Source organism: Diceros bicornis, chromosome 14 (genome assembly GCF_020826845.1).
Source record: "Diceros bicornis minor isolate mBicDic1 chromosome 14, mDicBic1.mat.cur, whole genome shotgun sequence".
NCBI classification, from domain to species: domain Eukaryota; kingdom Metazoa; phylum Chordata; class Mammalia; order Perissodactyla; family Rhinocerotidae; genus Diceros; species Diceros bicornis.
The window spans coordinates 41,573,357-41,588,246 of record NC_080753.1 but is presented as its reverse complement, the minus strand read 5'-3'; the positions used below and the strand labels follow the sequence as shown (position 1 = coordinate 41,588,246).

Sequence of the window (14,890 nt, the reverse complement as noted above, 5' to 3'; positions counted from 1 at the left end):
TGTAAAAATGGAGAGCCACGTGCAAAAGAATGAAAGTAGATTGAGTTTTTAAAAGGAAGTTTCTCAGTGAGTAAGAAAGCAGGAAACACTCAGAGAAGCAAGTTGATTTACCCATTTGCAGCTGCAGCATGATCTGGGAGAAATGTTATTTCTGTTAACTATGTAGTTGGCTTTATGAAATATGTCTGTTACACCCTGATGATCAGCAGGGCAGATTGTTACATTCTGAGCTAATTTTTACTTTCTCACCCCTCTGTAATGTAATGCCCACTGTCCTATTTTATTTTGTCTCTGAATTCAACCCCATGCCTCTCCTCAGCTTCCTGCACAAGTGATTTTATGCCTGTTCTTCTTCAAGTGACTTGTGGGGCCCTACAATATGTAGATCCTCCAGAACATCGATTCCCTTCTTGTGGTATCAGCAGAGAAGAGAGCATGTCTCTCAGCAGATGCCAGGGAATGGACAAAAAGGACCTGAGGCAGTGCTTGTTCCTGTCTCAAGCTATTTCTGAGAGGCGGTCCTGGAGCCTCCTGCCTACACAGCCTCCTTGAGGTATCCTAACTCTTAGTACGAGTGGCCAGGTACCTGGGGCCAGACTGTCAATATCACTGGGTATGCTAAGGCATTTAGGAGCTCGAGATCCCCAGATAAAAATACCCCACTGATCATTTTAGATCATATAACTGAAAGGTCCTCCTACATTTATGTTTCAAGCAGAGCTTTGGTACCTTAAGAAATCTCAGAACTGTGTTCCTCTACGTAATATGTGTGCTGAAGCAACCAGGGGAAAGTGCATTGATGTTTGCAATTTACTTTAAAAGGGGCCAAATAAATCAATAAGGATTGAAATAAATAAATGCATAAGGATGGATAGAAAATGAACAAAAGGATTGATTATAATAAAGCAAGTATGGTAAAATGTTCACTGTACAATCTAGATAGTAGATATATTTGGTGTTCACTGAAGAAGTTTCAACTTTGCTGTATGTTTGAAAAGTTTCATGATAACATGTTGATAGTGGGGGTGGGGAAGGAAGAATTGAATTTTGCTGCTGATAACAGAGACCAGAAGTACCACTGGGTTAAGGAAAACAAGAATTGCTTTCTTTTCACATAAAATGAATTTAGAGGGCAGCAGCCCAGAGCTGGACTGGCAGCTCAGAGATGCATCCATGCCCCAGCCTCCTTCTGTCTTTATTCTCTGCCATCTCAGCATGTGGCTTCCATTCTCAAGGTAGCCTCATGCTCACTAGATGGTCCCTACACTCCAGCCCCAAGGACCATGTTCTAGGCAAAAGGAAGGAGGAAGTCGGAAGAGTATTGTCTTGTCTTGAGAAACACAACTCAACAACTTCCACCTACAAATCATTGGCTCAAACTTAGTCCCTCCTTCTCTCCTATCTATAAAGGGGATGGGCACATGGCAAGACTCCCTCTAAAATTGAGTTTGATTGCTAAGAAGAAGCAGGGAATAGATATTGCACAAGCAACCAGCCATGTCTACCACACAGCCTAAATTCGAACTGTTGGAATATAATCAAATTCCATCAGCCAGGTCACATCAAAGCCCTAGGAGCTTTAACCACAGACTCGAGATGATTCTAAAGTGTCTTGGGAGGATCTAGGCCACAGGTAGGACCAGTTTGTCCCAAAGACACCTTATAGAAACAGCCTTCACAGCCTATCCAGAGTCTAACCTCAGAGAACACAGAATCCTGAGGGCAGAATAGAAACAGCTACTCGTGAAAACACAAATGTAGCACAAATAAGGCACAGAGGGTGAAGGAAGCTGCTCAGCAACCCTCCAAATAAGAATGTTCTGAAAAATGTAAGACGTGCCCATCAGTCACTGGCAGCACAGCCTCTGGAAACCTGAAGATTATATGATGTGGTCATAGATCTGAGACCTGAGTTTCAGAGGTGCTGAAAAGGTGGAGTGAATCTGGTTTTCCTTCCATTCATACTCCAACTCCCATTTGGCTCTGCTGTAAAAGAAGTCCTCCTCCATGTGCCCACCTACATGCACACAGATGTGAGCAAACGGCCACGGAAACCTTTCAATTAAAGCACGTCCTCCTCTCTTCACACAAGGAAATTATCTAATTTTTTTGCTTAGTTCTGTTGATAAATCTCTTATGACATAAAGACAAAAGAAGTGCATAAAATGAAATACTAGTTATACACAAATATAGTGATTAGTTACAGAAGTATATAAAGAAAGTGTATAAAGAAGTATATAAAATGAAATACTAGTTATACATAAATATGAATGATTCAAATAGGTAAACACAGAAAGACACAAACAGTATGGGAATTAGCCCTGTAATTTTTGTTCATTTTGTAGAATCCAGTACAGTTTCAGTTTTCATTCTATCTTTCCCCATTGGTTTCTGCCCAGCATCTGCTTCATCTGAGCCAGTCAAAAAACTAATTCTTCCAAAGAGGAACTCTGTTTCTGGTTCTTACAATGAGCAGCATTTCTTTCTTTTTCCTTTCTTGCAGAGCAGACTGTTAACATTAATGGAAAACTATTGATTACCTTCATTCTGTGGGCTGTGATTTTCAGATGGAAATGACAAGGGGTAAGTGGGATAAATTGTTAAAAGCCAGAGCCCCAGGCCTTGGAAGAAGAGAGACTAAAAAGCTGAGAGTGGGTACAGGGAAGTCCTCACTCAGAGAAAGAGGTTTGGTGCATATGTGTGTGATGAGGGGATGGGGCCAGAGGCAGTGCAAAAGTAAGTTGGGGCAGGAGGCAGTGCAAAAGTAAGGACCTGCCTTTGGAAATTTGGAGGGAAGGAGACAACTCGACTGAAGAAACTTGCCAACTGCATTTTCTTAGGAACTTGCTGTGGTCAGAAAGGAGCAAAGGACTCTTATAACCTCTCCCGGTCATCCTGTGGAATTTATTCTAAGAGATTCCAAAAAGAGATGTGTTCCCGCACCTGGTACATTTTTCCTGCCACCCAGAAAGCCAAACACTGAGATGAGAAGATTGTAGCAGAGAGAAAGGGTTTAATAATCACAAGGCAGTCAAGTGAGGAAACAGAGGAATGTATCTCAAATCCACTTCCCTGAAAATGGGGACTCAGGGATATTTATGGGGTAGGGGGCAAGGTGGTCTGAAATGATTGGAGGTGAGAAGAGATGCAGTAATTGATGATCTGTGCAAGCGTAGTCAGGCTTTGTGCCTCTTTTAAAGATGCATGTTTAGGGCTGGCCCCGTGGCTTAGTGGTTAAGTGCTCGCACTCCGCTACTGGTGGCCCGGGGTTCGGATCCCGGGTGCGCACTGATGCACTGCTTCTCCAGCCATGCTGAGGCCGCGTCCCACATACAGCAACTAGAAGGATGTGCAACTATGACGTACAACTATCTCCTGGAGCTTTGGGGGAAAAATAAATATATTAAAAAAAAAAAAAAGATGCATGTTTACAGAATGAAGGCATTAGCATGCCCTGAGGGTGGAGTTCTAACCACTTGATGTCAAAAGGACACTTATCAGGGGCTGTCCTGGTGGCATAGTGGTTAAGTTAGCTCGCTCTGCTGCCAAGGCCCCAGGGTTTGCAGGGTCGGATCCCAGGCATGCACCGATGCACCGCTTGTCAAGCCATGCTGTGGCGGCATCCCATGTAAAGTAGAGGAAAGTGGGCACGGTTGTTAGCCTGGGGCCAGTCTTCCTTGGCAAAAAGAGCAGGATTGGCATGGATGTTAGCTGAGGGCTGATCTTCCTCACACACAAAAAAGATCACTTATCAGATGTATGTCTGCATGGGCCCAGTTGATGAGGTGGTGATCTCAACCAGCCTGTAGTGGACAAGGGGTTCCAATTCATGAAAGAAATAGCTCAAACACCCATCACCACGGTGACCCGCGCTCCAGGGATATGCCATCCATAAGAACCCAGTGGGAGTCATATAGTATATTGCCTAAACAGCACAGTTAACAATGGATAAGTTTATTATGTTGATTTAATTCCTCACCTTCTGTTCTGATAAGTTTCTTGGTAAGGCCATTCCCCCCTTCTTCCTGGTACAGGGAAGAAGATACCTTTACAAATGGAGATTTCCTTTACAAATGTAAATGCATCGTACAAAGGGTAACCAGAGCTAAGAATGGGCTTAGCAAGGACCCTCCCAGATACCTGGAGATGTCTATGGTAATGGCTTATTCTGGGGGCAGGCCTCCCATCCCAAACTCCTTTTGTTAGCTAGTGGTAGTGGGGGCCAAAGTGTCTTTCAGACACAGGCATATTTTGAGGTGGCCAATTCCAATCCCCCATAGTTACTAGCTGCTTAATCATCAATGGCTAACTGTTTGCTCATTTCAGATGGGCTTTAAAGACATATGTAAAAATGATCACTAAAGACTTATCTGTTATAAAGAAATATCTAGGGGCCGGCCCCGTGGCTTAGTGCTTAAGTGCGCGCTCCGCTACTGGCGGCCAGGGTTCGGATCCCGGGTGCCTACCGACGCACCGCTTGTCCGCCCATGCTGAGGCCACGTCTCACATACAGCAACTAGAAGGATGTGCAGCTATGACATACAACTATCTACTGCGGCTTCGGGGAGAAAAAAGGAGGAGGATTGGCAATAGATGTTAGCTCAGAGCCGGTCTTCCTCAGCAAAAAAAAAAACAGGAGGATTAGCATGGATGTTAGCTGATCTTCCTCACAAAAAAAAAAAAAAGCAGCAACAAAAAGAAATATCTAAACCGACCTCCATATACAATATACATATATGTTACCGAACCAGGTTCATTTTTGCCCATAGGCCAGAAAGACAAACACCGGGATGACAAGATTGCAGCAGAGAGAGGGTTCAATCACAAGGCAGTCAAGTGATGAAAAGAGCAGAACAAGTCTCAAATCCACCTCCCCAGTAATGGAAACTCAGGGATATTTATGGAGTAGGGGGCAAGGTGGTCCGAAATGTGGAGATAGATGATTGGAGGTGAGGAGAGGTGGGGTAATTGATGATCTGGGCAAGTGTAGTCAGACTTCATGCCTCTTCATAGGACGCATGTTCACAGAATGGTGATGTCAGCATGCCCTGAGGGTGGAGTTTTTAGCCTCTTGATGTCAAAAGGTCGCTTATCAGACATCTGTGGGGGTCCAGTTGATGGGTTGGTGTTCTCAACCAGCCTGAAGTGGACAAGGGGTTCTAATTCCTGAAAAACAGCTCAAACACCCATTACCATGGTGACCCAGGCTCCAGGGAGCTGTTATCTATAGGAACCTAGTGGGAGTCAGACAGCATATTGCCTAAACAGCGCAGTTAACAGTGGGTGGGTAAACAGCCAAAAGCTATAACCAGTAACTGCAAAAAGGAAAAAAACTTTCATGCCTAGCTACTTAATCATCAATGGCTAACTGTTTGATGGTTTCATATACATACACAACAGGTGGAGAATGGAAAAACAACACATTGTCCAATCATAAAGAGATTATCATGCAGTCATTAGGAATCGTGTTTTAAATAGAGTTTCATTTATAACTGTAACAAAATTTAATCTATTTTGAATATTTAAATTAAACATACATTTTCCTTTTGTAGATTTTACTCTGATGAACAGCCTTCAATATAAATCTTTGTGTTAACACCTAATGTCTTTTCTTTAAAAGTAACTCCTACAAGTGGAATTTCTGGGTCAAAGGATGAAACATTTCAAAGGCATTAGGTATATTTATATGGCCAAAATGATTCCAGAAATATTTACCTTCCCATGCAGCGAAGTATATGATGATAATTGCAGATTATTTAAATTTCTCTTTTTTCTATTTTTCTCCATTCCAAAATGGTCTATAATCAGGAACAAAAAGCAATAAATATCCTAAAAAATAAGTGAAAACATTGCCCACTCCGAGTACAGCAGAGAAAGTGTTACCTATTAAAACAATAATAATACTGTCCTCTCTCTAGCTGCACAGAGAACAGGTTTGATGAGTAGAGGGTGTACTGAAAGGCAGTATTCTGTCTGAGGCTGTGTCCAGATTTCAGACAAGGGTCTGAAGGAGAGCCAGCTGCACAGATTTCTGCTCCCTTGTCCCCCGGCAGTTCCCAGACTTGCAGGTGCAGTGACTGGGGGCCTCAGGCGGGTTTGCTTTGGAGGAGTTGGTATTTTCTAAACAACTAATATGTTGCAGTCACTATAATCACTTGTAACAATTCTTAATTGTTAAGTTATACATGACAAATTTTAAAATTTAAAAGATTCATATAATTTTCATAGAATAGGGCTCAAAGGACAAAAGTATCTTTCACTCAAGCCCCCAATTCTTAGTGTGGCGTGTGTCCTTTAAACATTTTTTAAGGCAATGACATAAACATGTATCTACAAATTTAGAGCTTTGTTTGCTTTTTAATAGAATCGTTAGTACTGTGCTGCAATGTGCTTTTTGTTCACTTAATGTATCTTGATTATCTGGGTTAGTGAATATGAATTAGTCTTAACTGCCACACTGAATTCATTCACAGGGATGAGCAATTATTTAACTAACTAGTCTCCTATGGGTTGCTGGTTAGGTTGTGGATTGCTTTTTTACTTTTGAAAATAATACCGCACTGGCATCCTTATACATGCTTCTCTCTGGACCCATGCAAGTGCTTTTCTGGACCAGATATCTGGAAGTGGAATTGCTGGGCCAATTCTGCACCGTCTAAAGTTCATATTTCATGTTGTTTCATGAGTGACTTGAGTTCAAATAGGTTTTGTCACGTGGCTGAGATCAAACAGCTTGTGAATAATAGAGCCATTACCTAGTTTCCACCCCCTTTTTGCTCCTATACCTAACACATAGTGGGCCTAGCACATATTGTGTGGTCAGTAAACATTTGTTGAATGAATGAATGAAAAGATGGGTGAGACCTGGTCTTATTCCCAGCTCTCCCATTCACTAGCCTTGTGATGTGTTTAGCCTCTGACTAACTCCAGAGCCTCCACCAGAAAGTCTGCCTCGATCTTAAACAGAGACTAATGGGGGCGTGATTTGAACTTGGTGATGACCGTGGGTTGGGGCTTAGAGGAGTCCACAGTGTTCCTCCCCAGATAGACACACCCTCAAGTCATTTGTTAGCACCCCATTCTACCTGACATCTTCATGGAAGGAGAGGATACATGATGGGAGAGGACCAAGGGACAAGGGAGGAGGCTAGGTCCAGAGATCTCAGTCCTGTCTCTGAGTAATCCACCTAGGCCTGCTCTCAGGCTCTCCACTATCCAGAGATGCAGCCAACTCTGGGGTAGTTAGGTTGGAAGCCAAGCTAGAACTCCAGCTAGAATCAAGCCTTGCCAGCTGGCATGGGCCTCACACTTCCCTTATTACAATGGTTCTCAGTGAAGCCACAGATCATGCCTAAGAGATGCTGGCGGTCCTTTTCTGAGCCAAGATAGGGTTGGGAGCACTGGGCTGGAGTATGGAATTGCACCGGTCCTGCCTCTGAGCTGAGAGAACCTCAGCATTTTGCAGAGGCATGAGATTTGTTGGACTGATGTATGCTCCTAGCTTGACGTATTTGACCCTGCTTTCTAAGTGCCAGGTCTTACATCTCTGCCTCGAAAAGCCACTTCTCTAGCTGTGAGGAGACTAAGAACAGTGAAATTATCCATCACTGGTGAGCCCAGGGGCCATCTGCCAAGGAGCATTGGTGAACACCTGGGGAAAGGGAAGACAGGAAATGAATAATTTCCTTCCCAGGGATGTATCTACCCCAAAGAACAATAGTATAAAGAGTCCGCTGAGGTGCACCAAGCTGTAACACTCTTAGATGCATATCCAGGGCATGCTTGCTCTTTAAAACCACTTCACTGAAAATAGGAATAAATACGTTAATAGAGGGAAGTCCCAGTGGGAGTCCAAGAGGCCAGGCTCGCTCTCTAGGCCCAACCAAAAGAGCAGGTCACTACAGGGGCCAACGCTTGTCTTCACAACTCTCCACCTCCACTCCTGAAGGACGACAACCAGTTAATCTGATCATCTAAACAAATTTAAAATGCTACTGAGTGTTGATGGGTTGATATGTTATCCCTCATCCATTCACTTATTCAACAAATATTTACTGAGGGCTCCATTTGTAAGGTCTTGAAACACATAAGTAAACAAAATAGACCCAAATCTTTGCTTTACAGAGCTTCCATTTGAAAAAGTGGAGACAGACAGTAAACACTTGATATGTTAGATGGTGAAAATTCAATGGGGAAAAGAGAACAGGCTTACGCAAATTATGGCAAATGGGAGCAGTTTGCCATAATCCTGTGGTCAGAGAAGGTCTCACATAGGAACTGACTTTAGAGGAAAGACTTGAATGAGGTTAAGGAGTGAGCCTTGTGGATATCAGGGGGAAGACAGTTCCAGGTAGAGGGTAGAGTCAGTGCTGGTGTCCTCTGCCCTGGCCTGTTCAAGGACCAGTAAGAAGGGCAGTGTGTCTGCAGCAGACGAGGAGAGCAGGGGAGATGCAGTGATATGTGCAAGTCCTGGAGGACCATGTTGACCCTTGTGAAGACTTCAGCATCTACTCTGAGTGAAATGGGAGCCACTGGAAGGTGATAAGAAGAGGAATGACATGATGTGACTCAAGGAATTTTCTGGCTGTTGTGTTGAGCACAGACTGTAAGGGATGCAGTTGGAATCAGGGGATCCTGCGTTAATTAGAGTGTGATGATGGAATCTTAGACCTGGGTATAGCAGAGGAAGGATTCTAAACATATTTTGATAGTAGAACCAAGGATTTCTAGATTGGTTAAGATTAATATATGTACATTTAACATTGTAAAAATAATTCTTATATGTTAAACGTACGTACATTTAACATAATACATTTATTATGGATAATTTTCCGTGTTGGAACTCAAAGCTTAAGAGACATTTTGACAGAAGAGGATCTTGAGTCACCACACTAGTGACTGTGTGTTCCACCTGATTCAGCGCTGGGGAGGTGGAGATTTGATGTGGAATTCATGGTCTTCTTCCAGGTGCAGGTTGTAGTTCCCGCCTGACTCTTTCTTGTGTCATTCTGCAGCACAGATGAAAATGGCAAGTTCCCTAGACTGCCCTCTTCTAGACCTCCTTGTCTGCCTCGACTTGGTCCAGCTGCTTACCCCTTGCTCAGGTAGGGAACATTCTGCTTTATGTATCTGAAGCAATTATTTGCTAGCACCCAATCAGAACCTCTGACTACTTCTTATACCTGGAAGTTCCATCCCAAATGGAAGGTACACATGCCAGCAAGACAAATTGTACTTTTGTTAGTATTATGTTCCTCTCTAAGACTCTTGTACCTCACCTCCCTGACTGAAACACCTGCTCTAACCCCAATGGCCACAACTCCCTCTGATTGAGCTTTTCCTTTTACTGAACAGCTCAGTTTGCTGTGATTGGAACCCCTGGGCCCATCCTGGCCGTGGTGAGTGAAGACACTGATCTGTTCTGTCATCTGTCCCCTAAAGACAAGCATGGAGACCATGGAGCTGATGTGGGTGAGACCAGCCTTAAGGAGGTAGTATACATGTATGCAAATGGGAAGGAAGTAGAAAACCAACAGATGGCAGAGTATGGCGGGAAAACATCGAGTTTGAGAGATGGTATCACTGAAGGGAAGGCTACTCTTTGAATTTACGATGTCAGAGCCTCTGACAGTGGAAACTACCTGTGTTATTTCCAAGATGAGAACTTCTTTGAAAAAGCCGTGGTGGAGCTGAAGGTTGCAGGTGAGCCTCCAGGTTTTGTTCTGAGCTTGTCCCTCTGTAGAACTGGGGGTGCATAGGCAGAGTTCATGCTCCAAATCCCCCTCTGAGCATCCTGGCTGGTCACTAGGAACTGCCTCCACTGCCTTCCCATTTTGTTTCTCTGAGGTCCTTGGGAAAGATGTAGGTTTTCCTCTAGGAACAATCTCTCCTATACCCTATAATATCAGGTAAAGTACTCCCTCATGCTGGCCACAGGATCTCATCAGGGAAGTGGAAGTTTGGGGATAGGAAGGACAAGAAAATATCTCCTCAGTGATGGGACACTGTTGTTTGGTTCAGTTGAGTTTCAGATCGTTTCTGTGGCCCCTCCAGGTGCATGCTACTCTGGTCCCTGGGAAGCTGACCTGTAGGACAGCATCATTGCTGCCAGTGTTCTCCCAACAAAGGCCCCCAGGATCACATGGAGTTGACCAAGATGTGTTCATTACTTGTTGTGGGGAAGAAGAATGCACGCCGTGTGGCAACTGTGGGGTGTCTCAGGAAGAGGGTGTTAGAGAAGACTCGGTATAGAATTTAAGCTTGTGTTAGGGGAAATGGGGGTGCGTTTATGGAAGTGGGGCTTTGCTCTGGATCGGATGCTGTCAGGAAGATGGGAGTGTGATTCTGTGCGTGGGTGTCCTCATAAGTCTTATCTAGGAGGAAGACTAGAGTGAGGCTAAAGCTGTAATTGTAAAGGGAGCAGCAGTCACTCATAGCCAGGATAGGGAAATGTTTGGTCGTTACTGTGGTTTGGACAGTGCTCATGTTTTTCTCTGTATTCAAACATGATTGTTGACAGGTCTTGTTTTTGTCTTCAGCTGTCACAGTGACAAAGTGCCCTTCTCTGATGTTTATGTTCCATGGAATTGCTTTTGTTCAATAGGAGAACACTGAGACCAGGCCAATGTCAAAATGTCAAGAGTTGCATTTCTCTTTCTCAGGGCAGTCCCTTGCCCCGTGTCTTCTGACTGGGTTTGGTCAATGGGGAACCATAGTAGAAGATGGAAGGAGATAGAGAGGAGAGAGAGGTCTAGGTCCTTATCCCCCTGGCTTTCTCCCTGCAGGACCACCTTTAGCTAGCTTCATTCCCTTCCTGAAGATCACAGTTCCTCTCAAGAAAGCCCTCTCTACACAACTCTCTTCTTTTAGGTGTCCAAAATGATTTCCTCTCTACCTCCCCTTGTGTTTAGGTGTGTGTGGTAACAGCTCCACTGTTCCTGGCCCTCGCGTATTGCTCTATCCCACATAGTTTTCCCCTCACCATGATCATGCTTTTACAAACAGCTCCCTACTGAAACCCCCTTTGAATTATCTTATGTGAGTGTGTCATTTGATTCCTGTTGAGAGCATCATTCATAAGGAGCCTCCAAGGAATTCAGACTCATTTATCCCTCCACAATGATGACTTCTGATCTTCACATTGAAATTAATGGTTATCAGGATGGAGGGATCCATCTGCAGTGCATGTCCACCAGTTGGTATCCTTAACCCCCAATACAGTGGACAGATGCAAATGAGAGGACAGGCCAGCTGTGGCAGCACCTTTGGTTGCTAATGGAGGGGATCTGTATGTAGTCGCATCATCTGTGATCTTGAAAGGCAGCTCTGGGGAAGGGGTAACCTATATCATCAGAAATCCCCTCCTCAGCCAGGAAAAGACCAACAAGATTTCCACTGCAGGTCTGTACCTGCTTAGCCTCAAGTGTACTGGGCTGAGCTGTGGCTGTTGAAAGAAGGAGGATGTGTGATTCTCTGTTGCGGACTCGAGTCTTTGCAGTGAATATGAGGCACAGAGCAGGGATCCAGAGCCTCCTCTTACTCCAGGGATGTTTCTTTTCCCCATAAAGCTGTTTATCTCACAAATACTTACTGAGTATTTCCTGTGTGCCAGAAACTGTGACAGGCAATGGGAATTGGGGGAAAATGGTAGATCAGAACCTTAAGCAAAGACAAGTGACAAAATGTGAAAACAATATGCACAATTCATACTTAGAGAAAGAGCTAATCTCTTTAAAATATAAAACAACCCAGTAGAGAAACGATCCAAGTTCACACAAAAGGAAATAACACATAAAACGATGTCCCATCTCACTCAATAGAAGAAGGTGTATTAAAACATTTTCCACTTGTGAGATTGGCAACAAAACAACTCGAGGTGGCAGATAACACATTCTGATGGCAGGATTGTGGGGAGACAGTCACTGTCAGACATTTGTTGGTATAATTTGATATATTTTTGGCATAAATTTGCACAATTTCTATTGGGGCAATATAGCAGTATTTCCCCAAACTACTTATTTATTGATACAAAATTTCATTCTGGGAATTTCTCTGACAGGTATGCTTGCATTTGTATGAGATGACAAATGTAAAATGTTATTTATTGTAGCATTAATTATAATAACAAATATTTATAAACTATGCAAATGTCCATCAGTAGAGTACTTTCATGCAATGGAAAATTGCACAGTTGGGAAAGAAAACACAGATATTCTTCCTGTACTAATATGGCAGGATCTCCCAGTTGAAGAGAAAAAGCCAGATGCAGAGCAGTTTGTATAGAATACTTTCTTTGGTATAAACAAGAAAAAAAAAGAATATCTTTATATTTTTAAAATTCAATATACACTTGAATCCCACTCACTACTTATTAATTCAATAAGCATTAACTGAATTTTTTTAACTTCATGAGTGGGGTACTATTATTTCCCCATGTTACAGATTAGGACACCAGGAACAGAGCAGTGAAGTAATTAGTCCAAGATCACACTGCCAGTCAAGGGGAGGAGGCAGAATTTGAATGCAGGCCCTCCAGCTCCTAAGTTCATATTCTTAAACATCATATTAAGCTGACTAAGGAGAGGCTAATAAATGGGGGGAGGGAGGAGGAAATGGATGGGACACTTGAACGATTTTTTAGACATTTGCACCATGTAAATCTATCCTATTGAAAACTTAAATTAGAAAATACATATGATTATGATGCTTAAGTAACTCATATTCCTATGCGAGAAGTGACTATTCAAGATAAATAATGGTATTATTGTATAGGAAGAGTTTATGGAAGTCTTATTCAAAGTTCCCCGAGAGTTTGGGAAGAGAGAGATCATTTAAGGTAATGAGATCAACTCTATGATCACTGCCCTGCGAGTGAGAGTCTAGAGCTCCATTCCATTGCAGACCCCTTCTTCTGGAGGGCCTGGTTCTGAATCAGAAGCATGGCAGGGACCCCTGCGTCTTGTTGTTGCTTCTTGCAGGGGTGAGTTACTTTTTGTAGTGACAGCAGAAGGAGAAAAGAGAAAGAGCGAGTGGAAAAAGAAACAGCTCAGGCAGAAAAGCAGCAGGAATAAAGTGTAAGAGGTATCCAAACAGGGAGGGAACCTAAGGCCCTGGCTTATGGGGAGGGAGCCCCAGGAACTCATCCCCCGCCTACTGCACACCCAGCCCCGCCCTGGGTCATTTGTAAGGTTTAAGTTCCAGAGGTCCTCCTTGCTAGATCCCCATAACAGTAATTTTGTTTGTTCCCTGCTTATTTTCCAGAGAAGCTCCTGCATGAATTCAGTAAGTTCTGATTACCCCAGAGACCCTGGCATGTCTTGGTTTTGCTGCTTTAAGCATCTTAACGACTGGTCGCATTTCTTCCATTGCAGAGAAGAGAGAGTTCCTGCGCATGGCTTCTGAGTGGCTTTGACATTTTCTCTGAATTGGCATTCAAGACTCTCTGCTCAGATATTTCTCAGCCTCTTTCCTCATCCCTAAATCGTCCAGGGCTGAGAAATGTCCCAGATCCCTTTAGGGAGGGAAAGAAAGTATGGTGGCTGATTCGGGGGAAGCACAGAGAAATCGTGTTTTGTTAATAGAGAAAAGAGCCTTGAATCTCCCTCCAAGAGAGACCCAAGACCCTTCAGCCCAGCAAGGCACCAGGGAACATCCAGGGTGCACTTGAAAGGAAAGGAGGAAGAGGGGGATGGAACTATCTAGATGAAGTGCCTTCGCAATGCTGGGAATATCACTAGTTGCTTTACATAGTCTGTAGGCTGCTGAGAAGAAAACAAGGAATGTAAGATTTAAAAGAATGAGAAAATCTGAGAAGAAGGAGACAAAGGTGCATTTTAAAAAAGGAATGGCCACAGTGACTCAGTTGTCGTAGATTTGTTAGAACTGCTCTTAAAAAATAGTACCTGAAATTTCTTTATTAAGTTTCCCAATTTTTTTCAGAAGTAGACTGGACATAATACATCTTGAGACAGATGGATTCTAGTGCACACACACAGACACATGTACACACAGTGACACCTGCACCCAGGTATGGCAGTGTAGATACATACAAAATAGATCTGCCAAGTCTCAGCTGGGAAAGCACTTACATGGTGCCTGTGGTATCATCAGCATGCAGTTAATGTTCTCAGACTTGATGTTAAGGAGAGGGGAGGAGAGAATTGAACAGGTAGAGGGAGAAGGTAGGAAGGGTGTGTGTGGGCATCAAAAAGAAAGATTAGATGGGTGCAAAAGAAGAGAAAGAACACGACTCAGAATTGACATAGTTTAGGTGACATCTCTGTCTTTCTTCCATTGTAGGTAGAGAAAAGTCTCAGACCTATGCTGGTGAGTGACCCTGATGTTCTCTGAGTTTGCTGGCATGTGTGTACTAAGCATTTAAACATTTTCTCTGCTGTGTGACCTATTGGCATTCCCAGTAGGAATAATCAGATCTAACCCAGAGGCTCGTTTTCTGTGGGGGATACCACCTTTGCTTTTCTGGAGCCTCAGAGAGGACCATCCAGATACAGCATCTGGGCATTTTCAGCCACTCTTCACCCTGCTGGCACACATGCCGACACCTTAGCAAAGCCTGGCCATGTCACCTGCAGCCCCAGCATGATGGAGGGAAGGAAGTCTACCATTTTTGAGAGGTTGTATGCTTGATTTAGCATAGCTGTAGAAAAAGGAAGTTGAATACTGGAAGAGACTGAATAAAGGGAGAGAGAAAAGACTTAGTGAGGAGAATGGGCGGGGGAAAATCGAAATAATGCCCTTTCCTTATCTGTGTCTCCTGTCTTTCAGAATGGAAGATGGCCCTCTTCCAAGCTGATAAGTAAATCACTGTGTGTTCTCTAGGACAACAACCTGAGGGACCATATTCCCTTTTGTTCCTCCAACTCTTGAGATT

At 43.5% G+C, this 14,890-nt stretch overlaps 1 pseudogene; it reads left to right on the top strand.

The window, feature by feature from the left end:
* The first annotated feature begins 9,019 nt into the window (after positions 1–9,019).
* Positions 9,020–11,450, top strand: LOC131413368 (butyrophilin subfamily 3 member A2-like; annotated as a pseudogene).
* The last annotated feature ends 3,440 nt before the right edge of the window (positions 11,451–14,890 follow it).